The following is an 18,762-nucleotide window of genomic DNA, read 5'->3' on the forward strand; positions in this document are numbered from 1 at the left end:
ACACTAACCCCCTAACCACAATAAACACTAACACCCTAACAACAAAAACCACTAAACGCCAACAAGAAACAACCCTAAACCCCTAACAACAACAACACTAACCCCCTAACAACAAACAACCCTAACCAAACATCAAAAAACCCTAACCCACTAACAACAAACAACACTAACACCCTAACAACAAACAACCCTAACTCCCTAACAACAAACAACACTAACACCCTAACAACAAACAACCCTAACCCCCTAAAAACAAACAACACTAACCCCCTAACAACAAACAACCCTAAATCCCTAACATCAAACAACACTAACCCCCTAACAACACAAAACACTAACACCATAACAACAAACAACACTAACACCCTAACAACAAACAACACTAACCCCCAACAACAAACAACCCTAAACCCCTAACATCAAACAACACTAACCCCCTAACAACACAAAACACTAACACCCTTACAACAAACAACACTAACAGCCTAACAACAAAAACCACTAAACCCCAACAAGAAACAACCGTAATCCCCTAACAACAAACACTAACCCCCTAACAACAAAGAACACTAAACCCCTAACAAGAAACTACCCTAACCCCGTAACAACAAACAACACTAAACCCGTAACAACAAACAACCCTAACCCCCAAACAACAAACAACCCTAACCCCCAAACAACAAACAAACCTAACCCCCTAACAACAAACAATCCTAACCCCCGAACAACCAACAACACTAACCCCCTAACCACAATAAACACTAACACCCGAACAACAAAAACCACTAAACCCCAACAAGAAACAACCCTAAACGCGTAACAACAATCAACACTAACCCCCTAACAACAAACAACCCTAAACCCCTAACATCAAACAACACTAACCCCGTAACAACACAAAACACTAACACCCTAACAACAAACAACACTAACACCCTAACAACAAAAACCACTAAACACCAACAAGAATCAACCCTAAACCCCTAACAGCAAACAACACCACTCCTTAACAACAAACAACCCTAACCAAACAACAAAAAACTCTAACCCACTAAGAACAAACAACACTAACACCCTAACAAAAAACAACCCTAACCCCCTAACAACAAACAACACTAACACCCTAACAACAAACAACCCTAACCCCCAACAACAAACAACACTAACCCCCTAACAACAAACAACCCTAAACCCCTAACATCAAAGAACACTAACACCCTAACAACAAACAACCCTAACCCCCAACAACAAACACTAACCCCCAAACAACAAACAACCCTAACCCCTAAAAACAAAAAACACTAACCCACTAACAACAAACAACCCTAACCCACTAACAACACACAACCCTAACATCCTAACAACAAACAACACTAACACCCTAAGAACAAACAACACTAACACCCTAACAACAAAAACCACTAAAACCCAACAAGAAAAAACCCTAAACCCCTAACAACAAACACTTACCCCCTAACAACAAACAACACTAAACCCCTAACAAGAAACTACACTAACCCCGTAACAACAAACAACACTAACCCGGTAACAACAAACAACCCTAACCCCCAAACAACAAACACCCCTAACCCCTAACAACAAACAATCCTAACCCCCGAACAACCAACAACACTAACTCCCTAACCACAATAAACACTAACACCCTAACAACAAAAACCACTAAACCCCAACAAGAAACAACACTAAACCCCTAACATCAAACAATATTAACCCCATAACAACACAAAACACTAACACCCTAACAACAAACAACACTAACACCCTAACAACAAAAACCACTAAACCTCAACAAGAAACAACCCTAAACCCCTAACAACAAACACTAACCCCCTAATAACAAACAACACTAAACCCCTAACACGAAACTACCCTAACCCCGTAACAACAAACAACACTAACCACGTAACAACAAACAACCCTAACCCCCAAACAACAAACAACCCTAACCCCCAAACAACAAACAACCCTAACCCCCTAACAACAAACAATCCTAACCCCCGAGCAACCAACAACACTAACCCCCTAACCACAATAAACACTAACACCTTAACAACAAAAACCGCTAAACGCGAACAAGAAACAACCCTAAACCCCTAACAACAACAACACTAACCCCCTAACAACAAACAACCCTAACCAAACATCAAAAAACCCTAACCCATTAACAACAAACAACACTAACACCCCAACAACAAACAACCCTAACCCCCTAACAACAAACAACACTAACCCCCAAACAACAAACAACCCTAACCCCCTAACAACAAACAATCCTAACCAAACAACAAACAACGCTAACCGTCTAACAACAAACAACACTAACCCCCTAACAAGAAACAACACTAACCCCCTAACAACAAACACTAACCCCCTAACAACAAACAACACTAACCACCTAACAACAAACAATCCTATCCCGCGAACAACCAACAACACTAACCCCCTTACCCCAATAAACACTAACACCCAAACAACAAAAACCACTAAACCCCAACAAGAAACAACCCTAAACCCCTAACAAGAAACAACACTAACCCCCTAACAACAAACAACCCTAACCCCCTAACAACAAACAACACTAACACCCTAACAACAAACAACCCTAACCAACTAACAACAAACAACACTAACCCCCTAACAACAAACAACCCTAAACCCCTAACATCAAAGAACACTATCACCCTAACAACAAACAACCCTAACCCCCTAACAACAAACACTAACCCCCAAAGAACAAACAACCCTAACCCCTAAAAACCAAAAACACTAAAACACTAACAACAAACAACCCTAACCCACTAACAACAAACAACCCTAACACCCTAACAACAAGCAAACCTAACCCCCTAACAACAAACAACCCTAAACCCCTAACATCAAACAGCACTAACCCCCTAACAACACAAGGCACCAACACCCTAACAACAAACAACACTAACACCCTAACAACAAAAACCACTAAACCCCAACAAGAAACAACCCTAAACCCCTAACAACAAACACTAACCCCCTAACAACAAACAACACTAAACCCCTAACAAGAAACTACCCTAACCCCGTAACAACAAACAACCCTAACCCCCAAACAACAAACAACCCTAACCCCCTAAAAACAAACAATCCGAACCCCCGAACAACCAACAACACTAACCCCCTAACCACAATAAACACTAACACCCTAACAACAAAAACCACTAAACCCCAACAAGAAACAACCCTAAACCCCTAACAACAAACAACACTAACCCCCTAACAACAAACAACCCTAACCAAACAACAAACAACCCTAACCCACTAACAACAAACAACACTAAAACCCTAACAACAAACAACCCTAACCCCCTAACAACAAACAACACTAACAAGCTAACAACAAACAACCCTAACCCCCTAACAACAAACAACCCTAACCCCCTAACAACAAACAACACTAACCCCCTAACAACAAACAAACCTAAACCCCTAACATCAAAGAACACTAACACCTAACAACAAACAACCCTAACCCCCTAAAAACAAACACTAACCCCCAAACAACAAACAACCCTAACCCCTAAAAACCAAAAACACTAACCCACTAACAACAAACAACCCTAAACCACTAACAACAAACAACCCTAACACCCTAACAACAAACAACACTAACCCCCTAACAACAAACACTAACCCCCAAACAACAAACAACCCTAACCCCTAAAAACCAAAAACACTAACCCACTAACAACAAACAACCCTACCCCACTAACAGCAAACAACCCTAACCCCCTTACAACAAACAACCCTAAACCCCTAACATCAAACAACACTAACACCCTAACAACAAAAACCACTAACACCCTAACTTCAAACAACACTAACACCCTAACAACAAAAACCACTAAACCCCAACAAGAAACAACCTTAAACCCCTAACAACAAACAACCCTAAACCCCTAACATCAAACAACACTAACCCCCTAACAACACAAAACACTAACACCCTAACAACAAACAACACTAACACCCTAACAACAAAAACCATTAAACCCCAACAAGAAACAACCCTAAACCCCTAACAACAAACAACACCACTCCCTAACAAGAAACAACCCTAAACCCCTAACAACAAACACTAACCCCCTAACAACAAACAACACTAACACCCTAACAACAACCAACCCTAAACCCTAAGAACAAACAACACTAACGCCCTAAGAACAAACAACACTAACCCCCAGCAACGAACAATACTAACCCCCTAAGAACACAAAACCTAACCCCTTATCAACAAACAACCCTAACCCACTAACAACAAACAACCCTAACACCCTAACAACAAACAACACTAAACCCCTAACAACAAACAACCCTAGCCCCCTAACAACAAACACTAACCCCCAAACAACAAACAACCCTAACCCCTAAAAACGAAAAACACTAACCCACTAACAAGACACAACCCTACCCCACTAACAGCAAACAACCCTAACCCCCTAACAACAAAAAACCCTAAACCCCTAACATCAAACAACACTAACGCCCTAACAACACAAAACACTAACACCTTAACAACAAACAACACTAACCCCGTAACAAGAAACAACCCTAACCCCCTAACAACAAACAACACTAACACCCTAACAAACAACCCTAAACCCCTAACATCAAAGAACACTAACACCCTAACAACAAACAACCCTAACCCCCTAACAACAAACACTATCCCCCAAACAACAAACAACCCTAACCCCTAAAAACCAAAAACACTAACCCACTAACAACAAACAACCCTAAACCACTAACAACAAACAACCCTAACACCCTAACAAACAACACTAACCCCCTAACAACAAACAACCCTAAACCCCTAACAACAAACAATCCTAACCCCCTAACAACCTACAACACTAACCCCCTAACCACAAACAACACTAACCCCGTAAGAACAAACAACACTAACCCCCTAACAACAGTCCTAACCACCTAACAACAAACAACACTAACCCCTTAAAAAGAAACAACAATAAACCCCTAAAAGCAAACAACACTCATCCCCTAAGAACAAACAACACTAACCGTCTAACAACAAACAACACTAACCCCTAAGAACAAAAACACTAACCCCCTAACAACAAACAACACTAACCCCCTAAAAACATACAACCCTAAAACCCTTAAAACAAACAACACTGAACCCCTTAAAACAAACAACACTAAGCCCCTAACAACAAACAGCACTAACACTCTAACAACAAAAAACACTGACACGCTAACAACAAACAACACTAACCCCTAACAACAAAAAATCCTAACCCCCTAAAAACAAACAACACTAACCCCCTAACAACAAACAACCCTAAAACCCTAAAAACAAACAACACTGAACCCCTAAAAACAAACAACACTAAGCCAATAACAACAAACAGCACTAACCCACTAACAACAAAAAACACTAACCCGCTAACAACATCCAACAGTAACGCCCTAACCACAAACAACACTAACCCCCTAAACACAAACAATCCTAACCCCCTAACAACAAACAACACTCACCCCTAAAAAACAAACAACCCTAAAACCCTAAAAGCAAACAACACTGAACCCCTAAAAACAAACAACACTAAGCCCCTAACAACAAACAACACTAACACCCGAACAACAAACACCACTAAACCCCAACAAGAAAAAACCCTAAGCCCCTAACAACAAACAACACTAACCCCCTAACAACAAACAACCCTAAAAACAAACAACACTAAAACCCTTAAAACAAACAACACTAAGCCCCTAACAACAACAGGCACTAACACACTAACAACAAAAAACACTGACACGGTAACAACAACCAACACTAACCCCCTAACAACAAACAATCCTAACCCCCTAAAAACAAACAACACTAACCCTGTAAAAACAAACAACCCTACAACCCTAAAAACAAACAACACTGAACCCCTAAAAACAAACAACACTAAGCCAATAACAACAAACAGCACTAACCCACTAACAACAAAAAACACTAACCCGCTAACAACATCCAACAGTAACGCCCTAACCACAAACAACACTAACCCCCTAAACACAAACAATCCTAACCCCCTAACAACAAACAACACTCACCCCTAAAAACAAACAACCCTAAATCTTAAAAGCAAACAACACTGAACCCCTAAAAACAAACAACACTAAGCCCCTAACAACAAACAACACTAACACCCGAACAACAAACACCACTAAACCCCAACAAGAAACAACCCTAAGCCCCTAACAACAAACAACACTAACCCCCTAACAACAAACAACCCTAAAAACAAACAACACTAAAACCCTTAAAACAAACAACACTAAGCCCCTAACAACAACAGGCACTAACACACTAACAACAAAAAACACTGACACGGTAACAACAACCAACACTAACCCCCTAACAACAAACAATCCTAACCCCCTAAAAACAAACAAAACTAACCCTGTAAAAACAAACAACCCTACAACCCTAAAAACAAACAACACTGAACCCCTAAAAACAAACAACACTAAGCCAATAACAACAAACAGCACTAACCCACTAACAACAAAAAACACTAACCCGCTAACAACATCCAACAGTAACGCCCTAACCACAATCAACACTAACCCCCTAACAACAAACAACACTCACACCTACAAACAAACAACCCTAAAACCCTAAAAGCAAACAACACTGAACCCCTTAAAACAAACAACACTAAGCCCCTAACAACAAACAACACTAACACCCTAACAACAAAAAACACTAAACCCCAAGAAGAAACAACTCGAAACCCCTAACAACAAACACTAACCCCCTAACAACAAACAACACTAAACACCTAACAAGAAACAAACCTAACCCCGTAACAACAAACAACACTAACCTCCTAAAAACAAACAATCTTAACCCCATAACAACAAACAACCCTAAACCCCTAACAACAAACAATCCTAACCCCCTAACAACCAACAACACTAACCAACTAAACAACCAACAACACTAAAACCCTAACCACCAACAGCACTAACACAGTAAAAACATAAAATTCTAACCCCCTAAGAACAACCAACACTTATCCCCTGAAAACAAACAACACTAACCCAATAACAAGAAAGAACCCAAATCCTCTAACAACAAACAACTCTAACCCCCTAACAACAAACAACACTGAACCCCTATCTACAAACACCCCTAACCCCCTAACAACAATCCTAACAACGTAACAGCAAACAACACAAACCCCCTAAAAATAAACTACCCTAAACCCCTAACAACAAACAACCCTAATCCCCTAACAACCAACAACACTAACCCCCTAACAACAAACAACCCTAAACCCCTAACATCAAACAACACTAACCCCCTAACAACACCAAACACTAACACCCTAACAACAAACAACACTAACACCCTAACAACAAAAACCACTAAACCCCAACAAGAAACAACCCTAAACCCCAAACAACAAACAACACTAACCCCCTAACAACAAACAACCCTAACCAAACAACAAACAACCCTAACCCACTAATAACAAACAAAACTAACCCCCTAACAAGAAACTACTCTAACCCCGTAACAACAAACAACCCTAACCCCTAAAAACAAACAACCCTAACCCCCTAACAACAAACAACACTAACCAAACAACAAACAACGCTAACCGACTAACAACAAACAACACTAATCCCCTAACAAGAAACAACACTAACCCCCTAAGAAGAAAGAACACTAACCCCGTAACAACAAACAACACTAACCCCCTAACAACAAACAATCCTAACCCCCGAACAACCAACAACACTAACCCCCTAACCACAATAAACACTAACACCCTAACAACAAAAACCACTAAACCCCAACAAGAAACAACCCTAAACCCCTAACAACAAACAACACTAACCCCCTAACAACAAACAACCCTAACCAAACAACAAACAACCCTAACCCACTAACAACAAACAACACTAACACCCTAACAACAAACAACCATAACCCCCAAACAACAAACAACCCTAACCCCCTAACAACAAACAATCCTAAACCCCGAACAACGAACAACACTAACCCCCTAACCACAATAAACACTAACACCCTTACAACAAAAACCACTAAACCCCAACAAGAAACAACCCTAAACCCCTAACAACAAACAACACTAACCCCCTAACAACAAACAACCCTAACCAAACAACAAACAACCCTAACCCCCTAACAACAAAATCCACTAAAGCCCAACAAGAAACAACCCTAAACCCCTAACAACAAACACTAACCCCGTAACAACAAACAACACTAACCCCCTAACAACAAACAACCCTAAGTCTCTAACAACAAACAACCCTCACCCCCTAAAAGCCAACAACCCAAAACCCCTAACAACAAACAGTAACCCCCTATCAACAAACAACCTTAACCCCATAACAACCAACAACACTAACCCCCATCCACAAACATCACTGACCTCCTAATAACAAACAACACTAACCCTCTAACAACAAACAATCCTAACCCCCTAACAACAAACAACACTAACCCCCTAACAACAAACATCCCTAACCCACTAACAACAAACAAAACTAACGCCCTAACAAACAACACTAACCCCCGACCAGAAACAACACTAACCCCCTAACAAACATCAACCCTAACTCCCTAACCACAAACAACCCTAACCCACTAACAACAAACAAACCTAACACCCTAACAACAAACAACACTAACCCCCTAACAACAAACAACCCTGAACCCCTAACAACAAACAACACTATCCCCCTAACAACAAACAACCTTGACCCCCTAACAACAAACAAACCTAACCCCCGAACAACAAACAACCCTAACCCCCAAACAACAAAGAACCCTAACCCCGTCACGAAAACAACCCTAAGCCCCTAACAAGCACAACTCTAAACCCCGAAAAATACAATCGTAAGCCCGTAACAAACACAACCCTAACTCCCTAACAAAGCCTAACAATAACTTTAAGCCTGACCATAAGCATAACCCCAAACCCTAGCACTAACTCTAACGCTAAACCTAACACTAACCTAGCCCTGCCCTTTACCGTAAACCTAGCCTTAACCCTAATCTTACCCCTACCCGAACCCTAACACTATACCTAACCCGAACACTAACCTTGACCCTACTCTAACTTTAACTCTAACGTGACTATTCACTGAAACATCACCCTAACCCTAAGCCTAAATCTAACTCGAGCCCTAACCATAACAATTACACTAAACCCTCGCCTTAACTGTAAACCTAACCCTAACCCTCACCCTAATCCTTAACCGTATCCCCAACCCTAAACCTAACGCTATCCCCAAACTCATCCCTAACCCTAACCCTAATACGAACAGTAACCCAAATCTAACCCTAACCCTAATATTAAACCTAAACTTAAATCTACCCTAACCATAAACCTAACCCTAACACCCTAAACCTAACGTCTAACACCGTCTATAATCCTAACCCTTACCATAACCCTCACCCTTAACCTAAACTTCACACTAACCCTAAACCTAACCTAACGCTGACCCTAGACATAACGCCTAACCCTAACCGAACCCTAAACCTATCCTTAACACTAACCTGAACACAAACCCAAACCCTAGCCCTCACCATAAAAATAACCCTCACCCTATCCTGAACTTCATCCAAACACTAACCATAACCTTAACCCTAAACCTAGACCTAACCCAAACCCTAACCTTAAACCTAACTCTAAGAATAACGCTAGTCCATCTGTAACCCTAAACCGAACACTTACAATAGCCCTGAACCTAACCCTAAAATAATCCTAATCCTAACCCTAGACCTAATCCTAACCCTACCCCTAACCTTTACCCTAAATAGAACACTAAGTCTAACCCTCAACATGGACCTAAACCTAATTCTTACCCTACACCTAACCCTAATCCTAAACCAAACCCTAACTCTGACTATAACCCTAATCATAACAATTACTCTAAACCCTCACCATAACTGTAAAACTAACCGTAACCCTCACCCTAAATCCTAACCGTATCCCACAACCCTAACCCTAATGCTATCCCTAACCCTAACCCTAACATTAACCTGAAACCCCTGAGCCCTAATGATAAACCTAACCCTAACACAAACCCTAACCCTAACACCAAAGCTTAGCAAAAACCTTAACCCTAACTCTCACACTAACTCTAACACTAACCCGAAACCGAATCATGAACCTAACCCTAAGCCTAAACCAAACCTAACCATGACCAGAACCGCAAGGCCTAACCGGAACCCTAACCCTAACCCTAACCCTTAACCCTAACTCTAATCCTTAGCCGAAAACTAACCTTAACCCTAAACCTAACCCTAACCACTGACCCTAACTCTAACCCTAACCCTGAGCCGAACCCTCACCCTTAACCAGAATTTCACCCTAAGCATAACGCCAAGCGTACCCTAACTTCATTCAAACCCGAACCCTAAGCAAAACTAACACTAACACTACACGTAACCCGAACCCTAAACCTAACCCTAACCCTGACTCTGACCTGAACCCAAACCCCTAACCCCAACCCTCTCGCTTAACATAAACTTCTCTGTAACCCTAACCCTAAAACTAAACGTCACACTAAATCTCCCCTAACCCTGACCGTACCATAAACGTAACCCTAACTCTAAACTCAAAACTAACCCTGACCCTAACTCTAACTCTAACCCTAATCCTAACCCTAAAACTTACCCTACACACTCAGCTTAAATGGAAACCTAGCACTAACCCTCATCTTACCATCTAAACCTAACCTCAACCCTTAACCTAACCCTATCTATAACCTTCACCTAGCCCTAAACCTAAACATGACTTAACCCTAACACTAACCCTAACCCTAAATCTAAACCTAACCTTAACCCTAAACTTAATCCTAACCTAAGCTCTAACCCTAACCCCTAACGCTAACCCTAAGCTCAACCCTCACCCTTCAATTAAACTTTACCCCAGCTGTAGCCCTAACCCTAAGCCGAACCCTAAACCTGACCCTAACATTAACCCAAACACCTAACCCTAACCCTAAGCCTAATCCTAAACCTAACCCTAACCTTAACCCAAATGCCTAACCCTAACCCTAACCCTCATCCTTAACCTAAACTTCACCCTAAACCTAAGGCTAACCCTAACCCTGAAAGTAAAGCTAACCCTTAACCATCCCCTAACTCTAGCCCTGACCCTAAACCTAATGCTAACCCTAGCCCTAACAGTAACACCCGAAAACATCAGCTTAATGTAAACTTAACACTAACCCTCCCATGAACCCCTAACCCTAACCCTACCCCGCATCCTACACCTAACCCAGACCTAAACCTAACCCTTGCTCTAACCCTAAATTAACCCTAACCTTAACTCTACCCTAACCCTAACAATAACTCTAAACCTGACCATAACCATAATCCTAAACCCTAGCACTAACTCTAACTCTAAATCTAACCTTAAGCTAGCCCTACCCTTTACCGTAAACCTAGCCTTAACCCTAACCTTACCCCTACCCAAACCCTAACGCTATACCTAACCCGAACACTAACCTTAACCCGACTCTAACCTTAAGCCTAACCCTGACTATTAACTGAAACTTCACCCTAACCCTAAGCCTAACTCTAACTCTAACCCTAACCATAACAATTACCCTAAACCCTCGCCTTAACTGTAAACCTAACCCTAACCCTCACCCTAATCCTTAACCGTATCCCCAACCCTAAACCTAACGCTATCCCCAAACTCATCCCTAACCCTAACCCTAATACGAACAGTAACCCAAATCTAACCCTAACCCTAATATTAAACCTAAACTTAAATCTACCCTAACCATAAACCTAACCCTAACACCCTAAACCTAACGTCTAACACCGTCTATAATCCTAACCCTTACCATAACCCTCACCCTTAACCTAAACTTCACACTAACCCTAAACCTAACCTAACGCTGACCCTAGACATAACGCCTAACCCTAACCGAACCCTAAACCTATCCTTAACACTAACCTGAACACAAACCCAAACCCTAGCCCTCACCATAAAAATAACCCTCACCCTATCCTGAACTTCATCCAAACACTAACCATAACCTTAACCCTAAACCTAGACCTAACCCAAACCCTAACCTTAAACCTAACTCTAAGAATAACGCTAGTCCATCTGTAACCCTAAACCGAACACTTACAATAGCCCTGAACCTAACCCTAAAATAATCCTAATCCTAACCCTAGACCTAATCCTAACCCTACCCCTAACCTTTACCCTAAATAGAACACTAAGTCTAACCCTCAACATGGACCTAAACCTAATTCTTACCCTACACCTAACCCTAATCCTAAACCAAACCCTAACTCTGACTATAACCCTAATCATAACAATTACTCTAAACCCTCACCATAACTGTAAAACTAACCGTAACCCTCACCCTAAATCCTAACCGTATCCCACAACCCTAACCCTAATGCTATCCCTAACCCTAACCCTAACATTAACCTGAAACCCCTGAGCCCTAATGATAAACCTAACCCTAACACAAACCCTAACCCTAACACCAAAGCTTAGCAAAAACCTTAACCCTAACTCTCACACTAACTCTAACACTAACCCGAAACCGAATCATGAACCTAACCCTAAGCCTAAACCAAACCTAACCATGACCAGAACCGCAAGGCCTAACCGGAACCCTAACCCTAACCCTAACCCTTAACCCTAACTCTAATCCTTAGCCGAAAACTAACCTTAACCCTAAACCTAACCCTAACCACTGACCCTAACTCTAACCCTAACCCTGAGCCGAACCCTCACCCTTAACCAGAATTTCACCCTAAGCATAACGCCAAGCGTACCCTAACTTCATTCAAACCCGAACCCTAAGCAAAACTAACACTAACACTACACGTAACCCGAACCCTAAACCTAACCCTAACCCTGACTCTGACCTGAACCCAAACCCCTAACCCCAACCCTCTCGCTTAACATAAACTTCTCTGTAACCCTAACCCTAAAACTAAACGTCACACTAAATCTCCCCTAACCCTGACCGTACCATAAACGTAACCCTAACTCTAAACTCAAAACTAACCCTGACCCTAACTCTAACTCTAACCCTAATCCTAACCCTAAAACTTACCCTACACACTCAGCTTAAATGGAAACCTAGCACTAACCCTCATCTTACCATCTAAACCTAACCTCAACCCTTAACCTAACCCTATCTATAACCTTCACCTAGCCCTAAACCTAAACATGACTTAACCCTAACACTAACCCTAACCCTAAATCTAAACCTAACCTTAACCCTAAACTTAATCCTAACCTAAGCTCTAACCCTAACCCCTAACGCTAACCCTAAGCTCAACCCTCACCCTTCAATTAAACTTTACCCCAGCTGTAGCCCTAACCCTAAGCCGAACCCTAAACCTGACCCTAACATTAACCCAAACACCTAACCCTAACCCTAAGCCTAATCCTAAACCTAACCCTAACCTTAACCCAAATGCCTAACCCTAACCCTAACCCTCATCCTTAACCTAAACTTCACCCTAAACCTAAGGCTAACCCTAACCCTGAAAGTAAAGCTAACCCTTAACCATCCCCTAACTCTAGCCCTGACCCTAAACCTAATGCTAACCCTAGCCCTAACAGTAACACCCGAAAACATCAGCTTAATGTAAACTTAACACTAACCCTCCCATGAACCCCTAACCCTAACCCTACCCCGCATCCTACACCTAACCCAGACCTAAACCTAACCCTTGCTCTAACCCTAAATTAACCCTAACCTTAACTCTACCCTAACCCTAACAATAACTCTAAACCTGACCATAACCATAATCCTAAACCCTAGCACTAACTCTAACTCTAAATCTAACCCTAAGCTAGCCCTACCCTTTACCGTAAACCTAGCCTTAACCCTAACCTTACCCCTACCCAAACCCTAACGCTATACCTAACCCGAACACTAACCTTAACCCGACTCTAACCTTAAGCCTAACCCTGACTATTAACTGAAACTTCACCCTAACCCTAAGCCTAACTCTAACTCTAACCCTAACCATAACAATTACCCTAAACCCTCGCCTTAACTGTAAACCTAACCCTAACCCTCACCCTAATCCTTAACCGTATCCCCAACCCTAAACCTAACGCTATCCCCAAACTTATCCCTAACCCTAACCCTAATACGAACAGTAACCCAAATCTAACCCTAACCCTAATATTAAACCTAAACTTAAATCTACCCTAACCATAAACCTAACCCTAACACCCTAAACCTAACGTCTAACACCGTCTATAATCCTAACCCTTACCATAACCCTCACCCTTAACCTAAACTTCACACTAACCCTAAACCTAACCTAACGCTGACCCTAGACATAACGCCTAACCCTAACCGAACCCTAAACCTATCCTTAACACTAACCTGAACACAAACCCAAACCCTAGCCCTCACCATAAAAATAACCCTCACCCTATCCTGAACTTCATCCAAACACTAACCATAACCTTAACCCTAAACCTAGACCTAACCCAAACCCTAACCTTAAACCTAACTCTAAGAATAACGCTAGTCCATCTGTAACCCTAAACCGAACACTTACAATAGCCCTGAACCTAACCCTAAAATAATCCTAATCCTAACCCTAGACCTAATCCTAACCCTACCCCTAACCTTTACCCTAAATAGAACACTAAGTCTAACCCTCAACATGGACCTAAACCTAATTCTTACCCTACACCTAACCCTAATCCTAAACCAAACCCTAACTCTGACTATAACCCTAATCATAACAATTACTCTAAACCCTCACCATAACTGTAAAACTAACCGTAACCCTCACCCTAAATCCTAACCGTATCCCACAACCCTAACCCTAATGCTATCCCTAACCCTAACCCTAACATTAACCTGAAACCCCTGAGCCCTAATGATAAACCTAACCCTAACACAAACCCTAACCCTAACACCAAAGCTTAGCAAAAACCTTAACCCTAACTCTCACACTAACTCTAACACTAACCCGAAACCGAATCATGAACCTAACCCTAAGCCTAAACCAAACCTAACCATGACCAGAACCGCAAGGCCTAACCGGAACCCTAACCCTAACCCTAACCCTTAACCCTAACTCTAATCCTTAGCCGAAAACTAACCTTAACCCTAAACCTAACCCTAACCACTGACCCTAACTCTAACCCTAACCCTGAGCCGAACCCTCACCCTTAACCAGAATTTCACCCTAAGCATAACGCCAAGCGTACCCTAACTTCATTCAAACCCGAACCCTAAGCAAAACTAACACTAACACTACACGTAACCCGAACCCTAAACCTAACCCTAACCCTGACTCTGACCTGAACCCAAACCCCTAACCCCAACCCTCTCGCTTAACATAAACTTCTCTGTAACCCTAACCCTAAAACTAAACGTCACACTAAATCTCCCCTAACCCTGACCGTACCATAAACGTAACCCTAACTCTAAACTCAAAACTAACCCTGACCCTAACTCTAACTCTAACCCTAATCCTAACCCTAAAACTTACCCTACACACTCAGCTTAAATGGAAACCTAGCACTAACCCTCATCTTACCATCTAAACCTAACCTCAACCCTTAACCTAACCCTATCTATAACCTTCACCTAGCCCTAAACCTAAACATGACTTAACCCTAACACTAACCCTAACCCTAAATCTAAACCTAACCTTAACCCTAAACTTAATCCTAACCTAAGCTCTAACCCTAACCCCTAACGCTAACCCTAAGCTCAACCCTCACCCTTCAATTAAACTTTACCCCAGCTGTAGCCCTAACCCTAAGCCGAACCCTAAACCTGACCCTAACATTAACCCAAACACCTAACCCTAACCCTAAGCCTAATCCTAAACCTAACCCTAACCTTAACCCAAATGCCTAACCCTAACCCTAACCCTCATCCTTAACCTAAACTTCACCCTAAACCTAAGGCTAACCCTAACCCTGAAAGTAAAGCTAACCCTTAACCATCCCCTAACTCTAGCCCTGACCCTAAACCTAATGCTAACCCTAGCCCTAACAGTAACACCCGAAAACATCAGCTTAATGTAAACTTAACACTAACCCTCCCATGAACCCCTAACCCTAACCCTACCCCGCATCCTACACCTAACCCAGACCTAAACCTAACCCTTGCTCTAACCCTAAATTAACCCTAACCTTAACTCTACCCTAACCCTAACAATAACTCTAAACCTGACCATAACCATAATCCTAAACCCTAGCACTAACTCTAACTCTAAATCTAACCCTAAGCTAGCCCTACCCTTTACCGTAAACCTAGCCTTAACCCTAACCTTACCCCTACCCAAACCCTAACGCTATACCTAACCCGAACACTAACCTTAACCCGACTCTAACCTTAAGCCTAACCCTGACTATTAACTGAAACTTCACCCTAACCCTAAGCCTAACTCTAACTCTAACCCTAACCATAACAATTACCCTAAACCCTCGCCTTAACTGTAAACCTAACCCTAACCCTCACCCTAATCCTTAACCGTATCCCCAACCCTAAACCTAACGCTATCCCCAAACTCATCCCTAACCCTAACCCTAATACGAACAGTAACCCAAATCTAACCCTAACCCTAATATTAAACCTAAACTTAAATCTACCCTAACCATAAACCTAACCCTAACACCCTAAACCTAACGTCTAACACCGTCTATAATCCTAACCCTTACCATAACCCTCACCCTTAACCTAAACTTCACACTAACCCTAAACCTAACCTAACGCTGACCCTAGACATAACGCCTAACCCTAACCGAACCCTAAACCTATCCTTAACACTAACCTGAACACAAACCCAAACCCTAGCCCTCACCATAAAAATAACCCTCACCCTATCCTGAACTTCATCCAAACACTAACCATAACCTTAACCCTAAACCTAGACCTAACCCAAACCCTAACCTTAAACCTAACTCTAAGAATAACGCTAGTCCATCTGTAACCCTAAACCGAACACTTACAATAGCCCTGAACCTAACCCTAAAATAATCCTAATCCTAACCCTAGACCTAATCCTAACCCTACCCCTAACCTTTACCCTAAATAGAACACTAAGTCTAACCCTCAACATGGACCTAAACCTAATTCTTACCCTACACCTAACCCTAATCCTAAACCAAACCCTAACTCTGACTATAACCCTAATCATAACAATTACTCTAAACCCTCACCATAACTGTAAAACTAACCGTAACCCTCACCCTAAATCCTAACCGTATCCCACAACCCTAACCCTAATGCTATCCCTAACCCTAACCCTAACATTAACCTGAAACCCCTGAGCCCTAATGATAAACCTAACCCTAACACAAACCCTAACCCTAACACCAAAGCTTAGCAAAAACCTTAACCCTAACTCTCACACTAACTCTAACACTAACCCGAAACCGAATCATGAACCTAACCCTAAGCCTAAACCAAACCTAACCATGACCAGAACCGCAAGGCCTAACCGGAACCCTAACCCTAACCCTAACCCTTAACCCTAACTCTAATCCTTAGCCGAAAACTAACCTTAACCCTAAACCTAACCCTAACCACTGACCCTAACTCTAACCCTAACCCTGAGCCGAACCCTCACCCTTAACCAGAATTTCACCCTAAGCATAACGCCAAGCGTACCCTAACTTCATTCAAACCCGAACCCTAAGCAAAACTAACACTAACACTACACGTAACCCGAACCCTAAACCTAACCCTAACCCTGACTCTGACCTGAACCCAAACCCCTAACCCCAACCCTCTCGCTTAACATAAACTTCTCTGTAACCCTAACCCTAAAACTAAACGTCACACTAAATCTCCCCTAACCCTGACCGTACCATAAACGTAACCCTAACTCTAAACTCAAAACTAACCCTGACCCTAACTCTAACTCTAACCCTAATCCTAACCCTAAAACTTACCCTACACACTCAGCTTAAATGGAAACCTAGCACTAACCCTCATCTTACCATCTAAACCTAACCTCAACCCTTAACCTAACCCTATCTATAACCTTCACCTAGCCCTAAACCTAAACATGACTTAACCCTAACACTAACCCTAACCCTAAATCTAAACCTAACCTTAACCCTAAACTTAATCCTAACCTAAGCTCTAACCCTAACCCCTAACGCTAACCCTAAGCTCAACCCTCACCCTTCAATTAAACTTTACCCCAGCTGTAGCCCTAACCCTAAGCCGAACCCTAAACCTGACCCTAACATTAACCCAAACACCTAACCCTAACCCTAAGCCTAATCCTAAACCTAACCCTAACCTTAACCCAAATGCCTAACCCTAACCCTAACCCTCATCCTTAACCTAAACTTCACCCTAAACCTAAGGCTAACCCTAACCCTGAAAGTAAAGCTAACCCTTAACCATCCCCTAACTCTAGCCCTGACCCTAAACCTAATGCTAACCCTAGCCCTAACAGTAACACCCGAAAACATCAGCTTAATGTAAACTTAACACTAACCCTCCCATGAACCCCTAACCCTAACCCTACCCCGCATCCTACACCTAACCCAGACCTAAACCTAACCCTTGCTCTAACCCTAAATTAACCCTAACCTTAACTCTACCCTAACCCTAACAATAACTCTAAACCTGACCATAACCATAATCCTAAACCCTAGCACTAACTCTAACTCTAAATCTAACCCTAAGCTAGCCCTACCCTTTACCGTAAACCTAGCCTTAACC

Source organism: Elephas maximus, chromosome 17 (assembly GCF_024166365.1).
Source record: "Elephas maximus indicus isolate mEleMax1 chromosome 17, mEleMax1 primary haplotype, whole genome shotgun sequence".
Lineage (NCBI taxonomy): Eukaryota > Metazoa > Chordata > Mammalia > Proboscidea > Elephantidae > Elephas > Elephas maximus.